Genomic DNA, 7,715 nt, shown 5'->3' on the forward strand with positions numbered 1-7,715 from the left:
TTGAAACATATACAAATGGCTGAAGGACAAATGAATACATACCATATGAAAAGTAAGATATCATACTAATTGGAGTGTCCCAGATTTACATTTACTATGTTACGTCTACCCAGGTTGAATTATCAATCAGTGAAACCCTTATAGTGGCCTCTGCCTTCCTGTAGGCACAGCACAGACATAGAGATCTCACCAACAACTGGTGAACAACACTCTCCAAAAGCTGCTGTCAGTCAATACCGCATGCTCCTAGCTCAGTCATTCTGACCCTTAACCCCACGGCCATGATACTTCCCGGCATGTAATTGGAATAGAACCCCTGCCTGGGACACCAATGGAAAGCATTGCTTTTGTGCGATTTGAAGCAGTTCACAGATGCCACACAGGAATGAGTTCTCTCGGTCTGCATGTAGTTTAGCAGTAACTCAGGAATTAAACAGCTCCAGTGACAGACATTTGATTTGTAGCACGGACTAAGCTGAGGTTTACATCGTTTTTTGTTCAGTCCCTATAAAGAATGGCTTACTGTCCTCTAGTGGTGAAGATATATATGAGGCATGCCTGTAAGCTTTGTGTATTTGGGAAGGCTGGGGACGTGTAGCGTGTCTATGTATGCTTGTTACCTATATGAAATCAATGTTCAATAGAAATTACTTCTATGTATTCAGATGGTTAAGTTATGCAATCCTTGTACACTCTGACAATACAAATGACACAGACACTGAGAATCAGACTGTAAGGTGCAGTGTAACTTGATCTTAACACAATTGCAATAAACCCGTTGATCCTCTGTCTGGCATGTGGCAAAGTGGCTGAATTGGATAAACAGTCAGGATGGCTAAATGAGTCAGAATGCTGTTGAGCAGTATCCAAGAAAAGTACACCCTCACTCCCATTCTTCTCTAACCAGTGGTACATGGGGCAGAACAGTAATTGATGGTAATCCATGAAGGGGGGATTTTATATGGCATTCTACAAATAGAAGTTATCCTAGAATTCAGTTCCGCATGCTTTGTAATGATGCATGCATACACATCATTCGTCATTCAAAATATGCATGTACATCCTCCTCCATTTTTTTATTTAGATAATATCAGTAAAAACATGCATGAATGTATTTTAAGTGTGTTGTATGAAGTCTGGCCTGTTGAGATGGGGAGGGTTATGTTTTCACTGGAGAAGGACACACAGAGCCGGCCACCAACCTGTAACCCATGGTAACGCCACAAGCAGCAATGGGAGGAGCTGAGGAACTTGCCGCCTCTCGATTGGCTGGAAGCAGGTGTTCTGAGGTTCTGTATGGGGAAGGAGGAGATGGGATGGAAAAAGAGTGTGTGTGTGTGTGTGTGTGTGTGTGTGTGTGTGTGTGTGTGTGTGTGTGTGTGTGTGTGTGTGTGTGTGTGTGTGTGTGTGTGTGTGTGTGTGTGTGTGTGTGTGTGTGTGTGTGTGTGTGTGTGTGTGTGTGTGTTACCAAACGAAAGCAGCGATCATTGCTGTGCACTACCTATTAATCCAGACACAGAAAATACATTATCTAACCACTGGGGGATTGGATGCAAATGCATCAACTTCAGAGTTGTGTTTTCTGTGACAGTGTAAGTAGCAACAGTTCATAAAATGGATTTACAACTCTTTGAACCCCATCTGTTTCATAAGGCCAGGACCAGAAGGCAGACATGGGTCCCAGTGGCCATCTGTTTCATAAGGCCAGGACCAGAAGGCAGACATGGGTCCCAGTGGCCATCTGTTTCACAAGGCCAGGACCAGAAGGCAGACATGGGTCCCAGTGGCCATCTGTTTCATAAGGCCAGGACCAGAAGGCAGACATGGGTCCCAGTGGCCATCTGTTTCATAAGGCCAGGACCAGAAGGCAGACATGGGTCCCAGTGGCCATCTGTTTCATAAGGCCAGGACCAGAAGGCAGACATGGTTCCCAGTGGCCATCTGTTTCATAAGGCCAGGACCAGAAGGCAGACATGGATGGGTCCCAGTGGCCATCTGTTTCATAAGGCCAGGACCAGAAGGCAGACATGGGTCCCAGTGGCCATCTGTTTCATAAGGCCAGGACCAGAAGGCAGACATGGGTCCCAGTGGCCATCTGTTTCATAAGGCCAGGACCAGAAGGCAGACATGGGTCCCAGTGGCCATCTGTTTCATAAGGCCAGGACCAGAAGGCAGACATGGGTCCCAGTGGCCATCTGTTTCATAAGGCCAGGACCAGAAGGCAGACATGGGTCCCAGTGTCCATCTGTTTCGTAAGGCCAGGACCAGAAGGCAGACATGGGTCCCAGTGGCCATCTGTTTCGTAAGGCCAGGACCAGAAGGCAGACATGGGTCCCAGTGGCCATCTGTTTCATAAGGCCAGGACCAGAAGGCAGACATGGGTCCCAGTGGCCATCTGTTTCGTAAGGCCAGGACCAGAAGGCAGACATGGGTCCCAGTGGCCATCTGTTTCGTAATGCCAGGACCAGAAGGCAGACATGGGTCCCAGTGGCCATCTGTTTCATAAGGCCAGGACCAGAAGGCAGACATGGGTCCCAGTGGCCATCTGTTTCATAAGGCCAGGACCAGAAGGCAGACATGGGTCCCAGTGGCCATCTGTTTCATAAGGCCAGGACCAGAAGGCAGACATGGGTCCCAGTGGCCATCTGTTTCATAATGCCAGGACCAGAAGGCAGACATGGGTCCCAGTGGCCATCTGTTTCATAAGGCCAGGACCAGAAGGCAGACATGGGTCCCAGTGGCCATCTGTTTCATAAGGCCAGGACCAGAAGGCAGACATGGGTCCCAGTGGCCATCTGTTTCATAAGGCCAGGACCAGAAGGCAGACATGGGTCCCAGTGGCCATCTGTTTCATAAGGCCAGGACCAGAAGGCAGACATGGGTCCCAGTGGCCATCTGTTTCATAAGGCCAGGACCAGAAGGCAGACATGGGTCCCAGTGGCCATCTGTTTCATAAGGCCAGGACCAGAAGGCAGACATGGGTCCCAGTGGCCATCTGTTTCATAAGGCCAGGACCAGAAGGCAGACATGGGTCCCAGTGGCCATCTGTTTCGTAATGCCAGGACCAGTAGGCAGACATGGGTCCCAGTGGCCATCTGTTTCGTAATGCCAGGACCAGAAGGCAGACATGGGTCCCAGTGGCCATCTGTTTCATAAGGCCAGGACCAGAAGGCAGACATGGGTCCCAGTGTCCATCTGTTTCATAAGGCCAGGACCAGAAGGCAGACATGGGTCCCAGTGGCCATCTGTTTCGTAATGCCAGGACCAGAAGGCAGACATGGGTCCCAGTGGCCATCTGTTTCATAAGGCCAGGACCAGAAGGCAGACATGGGTCCCAGTGTCCATCTGTTTCATAAGGCCAGGACCAGAAGGCAGACATGGGTCCCAGTGGCCATCTGTTTCATAAGACCAGGACCAGAAGGCAGACATGGGTCCCAGTGGCCATCTGTTTCATAAGGCCAGGACCAGAAGGCAGACATGGGTCCCAGTGGCCATCTGTTTCATAAGGCCAGGACCAGAAGGCAGACATGGGTCCCAGTGGCCATCTGTTTCGTAATGCCAGGACCAGAAGGCAGACATGGGTCCCAGTGGCCATCTGTTTCGTAATGCCAGGACCAGAAGGCAGACATGGGTCCCAGTGGCCATCTGTTTCGTAATGCCAGGACCAGAAGGCAGACATGGGTCCCAGTGGCCATCTGTTTCGTAATGCCAGGACCAGTAGGCAGACATGGGTCCCAGTGGCCATCTGTTTCGTAATGCCAGGACCAGAAGGCAGACATGGGTCCCAGTGGCCATCTGTTTCATAAGGCCAGGACCAGAAGGCAGACATGGGTCCCAGTGTCCATCTGTTTCATAAGGCCAGGACCAGAAGGCAGACATGGGTCCCAGTGGCCATCTGTTTCATAAGACCAGGACCAGAAGGCAGACATGGGTCCCAGTGGCCATCTGTTTCATAAGGCCAGGACCAGAAGGCAGACATGGGTCCCAGTGGCCATCTGTTTCATAAGGCCAGGACCAGAAGGCAGACATGGGTCCCAGTGGCCATCTGTTTCATAAGGCCAGGACCAGAAGGCAGACATGGGTCCCAGTGGCCATCTGTTTTAATGCCAGGACCAGAAGGCAGACATGGGTCCCAGTGGCCAGTAATGCCAGGACCAGAAGGCAGACATGGGTCCCAGTGGCCATCTGTTTTAATGCCAGGACCAGAAGGCAGACATGGGTCCCAGTGGCCATCTGTTTCGTAATGCCAGGACCAGAAGGCAGCCATGGGTCCCAGTGGCCATCTGTTTCGTAATGCCAGGACCAGAAGGCAGACATGGGTCCCAGTGGCCATCTGTTTCGTAATGCCAGGACCAGAAGGCAGCCATGGGTCCCAGTGGCCATCTGTTTCATAAGGCCAGGACCAGAAGGCAGACATGGGTCCCAGTGGCCATCTGTTTCGTAATGCCAGGACCAGAAGGCAGACATGGGTCCCAGTGGCCATCTGTTTTTGGGCAACTTCGTTATAGACCTAAAAGTTCTAAATGTTATTATTCTTCCGAATCTAGTTGAGCAGTGTTTTTTTGACATGTGTGAGCAAGGGAGAAAGAATTCAGAACATGAGCAACTCCTGCCAGAGCTCTCAGCTCACCTGCCACTTGTGCGGCAGACTTGCCCAGTCACACAGAATGGGGTGGTGGAAAGCTCCCTGAAAGGAGCTGGAAGGAAAGCTCCCTTCATTGTTGAGCAGGTTGTGAGGTAGCAGTCTGTGAGATATGCTCTGACTGCCTTTTGACCCCATTCTGCAGACTTGTTCAGAATGAAAGTTTTCAGTTAGCCACAATTTAACCCAATACAATAGTTACATTTATTAAAGTTGTTTTCTCACCACTAACCTCTCAGGTACAACTCATAGTAGGACCAGTGTATGAGGCTTTTTGACTGACACCATAGTGGCCATACCCCTCTAAGTGGTCCTGTGTAGCTCAGTTGGTAGAGCATTGGTAGAGCATGGCGCTTGTAACGCCAGGGTAGTGGGTTCGATCCCCGGGACCACCCATACGTAGAATGTATGCACACATGACTGTAAGTCGCTTTGGATAAAAGCGTCTGCTAAATGGCATATATTATTATTATTATTAAGTAGTAGGCTACACTTCATCGATAGGGGCAACAGATGAGATTTGTTTGACAAAGCATTGTCGTATGCCAGTGAGTTCACTGTTCATTTTTGTGCATCACTTCAAGACATATGGTTTTACTCTGATGTCCTCCAGCCATATCTGAGCGCCAGTCACTGTGGAGGAGTTTGCTTGCAGCGTAAAGGTATACCTTCTCAGCATCTCTCAAACACATTGCCCATTGGGTTAGTGAGACATTAGGATATACTAGGTTGAGAATGTTATTGGATCATTGGTTCATGTTTTGCATTTAGGCTACATGGGTTATATTTTCTATCTACACGAGTGCAGGTAAGCAATTATCTGAGTGTAACAAGTTACACCTAGTCTCAAAATCGTATGGTGCCATGAAAAGGATAGAAGCTGGTGAATATTTTGTGCAGTCTGAATGTACTGCATCTCTGAGTCATTGCTTGAGATGAGCTAAGTAAATAATTGTACTTGAAGATTTTTCGTTTTTTTACAGATTAAATCATTTCTAATTTATGATGCATGTTTGTCTCCCATTCAACACTGCATACAGATACAGCATTTTCATTCAGCACTGATATCCTTCAAGGTGAGACCACCGCTATCAACCGGCAAGGCGGAGGCTGTCCAAGCTTGGAGATCGCAATTTGCAAGCCACGCTACAAGGGTTCAGAACTCAGCAACCGCACCGTGGAATCATGTCGACAACCGTCCCCGTCTTCTTCACGAACATGGGCTCAGGTGGCCCCAAGCCACGGCAGACATTCTGTGGCATGTTCTGTCCAGTTGAAGGCTCTGGCGACAGCAAGACGTTGGAATTCCAGTCACTGCCGGGGGGCAGTAGCAGGAGTGACGGACATCTCCCTGCCAAGGGTCAAGATACGGGGCAGAGGAAAAGCAGCCCTGCAAAACCTAAATGACAGGGTAAGAGAGCTGCAGATGTTTCTGCTTTGTCACCCTGGATGAAATTGTACATTTTTGTAATTTAGTAGATGCTCTTATATAGAGCAATTATACAGAGCAATTTACAGTAGTGAGTGCACACATTTTCATACAAATAAATCAACACAATCATGCAGAAATGAGTTCATTGGGATCTCTAGAAACTTGCCAATCAGTAATATAGTCAAGTCTCTTTCCAAACCATCCAGTTGCATAAAGTTAGTTGATTTTTTAACCATTGCCTACCAAGCCTAGAGGATCAGGTTCTATAGGCCAATGCATGTTATTGATGTATGGATCATTGACTTTAGAGAAAGCAAACCCAGAGCAGGGCTAGCACCTAGCTGATATCCTTCACATCACTCTTCAATGGACTGGACATTGTCAGGTCGAGTTTGCCTACATTTCCCATGAGGCTCTGTGAAGCAATGGGACGTTACTTCCTGTGCTGTGCTTGGTGGAGTATCCATCAGAGGGAGAAGTTCCTGTAGTGAGCTGGCCAATAGGACAATGTCAATGTTAGAGTGCATGGCTTTATGTAGTCTTTAGCAGGTTTTCCTGTGGTCAAACTGCATGAGCCCAGCTTTTTATCAATCAAATCCCCACCTCTGGTCATTATGCATGCACAGTTAGAGTGGCAGGAACCTCACAGGATGTGTGTGTGTTTCCCTCCCACATATGCCAGACCTATACACCTAGTGCAGAGGGACACTATACAGAACATCCATCTCAGTCAGCATCTTGGCCAATGCTCATATGACTTGCTCTATGCATAATGAAAACTGTGTACTGTCAGAAAAATACGCATTGTGTAATTTAGACTTTTATGGTTTATGCTCCTGTGTTTCTTCCTCACTAAAACAGAGTAGATCATGCTACTTCTCATTCTCTCTTCAGTGTCTTGGCCTCTTTTGACTCCCTGCTTAAATGCATGTTAAATGTGTGTTTTAAAAAAATATGAAAATAGGCCTGTTATCTAAGATCCTCTTCACTGCTTCATGTATATTGTAGTACCTCTGTGCTCTATCGCTTATTATCTTCATTAGAATCAATCATTCTTATTTTAAGGGTAAAAAATAAAGAACAGAGTAGCAGTAGGATATGATGAGTGTGAAAGTGTGTGCGTGTGTGTGTGTGTTATCTGTGTGGGTTTTGTGTGAGAGTGTCAGTGTCAGTGTCAGTGTAGTGTGAGTGTGTATATACAGTGCCCTCTGAAAGTATTCACACCCCTTGACTTTTTCCACATTTTGTTGTTACAGCCTGAATTTAAAATTGTTTAAATGTAGATGTATTTTGTCACTGGCCTACACACAATACCCCATAATGGCAAAGTGGAATTATGTTTTTAGACATTTTTACAAGTTAATTCAAATCTTAAATCTCTTAAGTGAATAATTATTTGACACCCTTTGTTATAGCAACCCCAAATAAGTTCAGGAGTAAAACTCTGCTTAGAAAGTCACATAATAAGTTGCATGGACTCACTCTGTGTGCAATAATAGTGTTTAGCAGACTTTGAATATCCAATTAAGCATGGTGAAGTTCTTCATTACCCTTTGGATGGTGTATCAATAAACTCAGTCGCTACAAAGATACAGGCGTCCTTCCTAACTCAGTTGCCAGAGAGGAAGGAAGCTGCTCAGT

The sequence above is a fragment of the Oncorhynchus gorbuscha genome, linkage group LG11, assembly GCF_021184085.1.
Source record: "Oncorhynchus gorbuscha isolate QuinsamMale2020 ecotype Even-year linkage group LG11, OgorEven_v1.0, whole genome shotgun sequence".
Taxonomy (NCBI): Eukaryota; Metazoa; Chordata; class Actinopteri; order Salmoniformes; family Salmonidae; genus Oncorhynchus; species Oncorhynchus gorbuscha.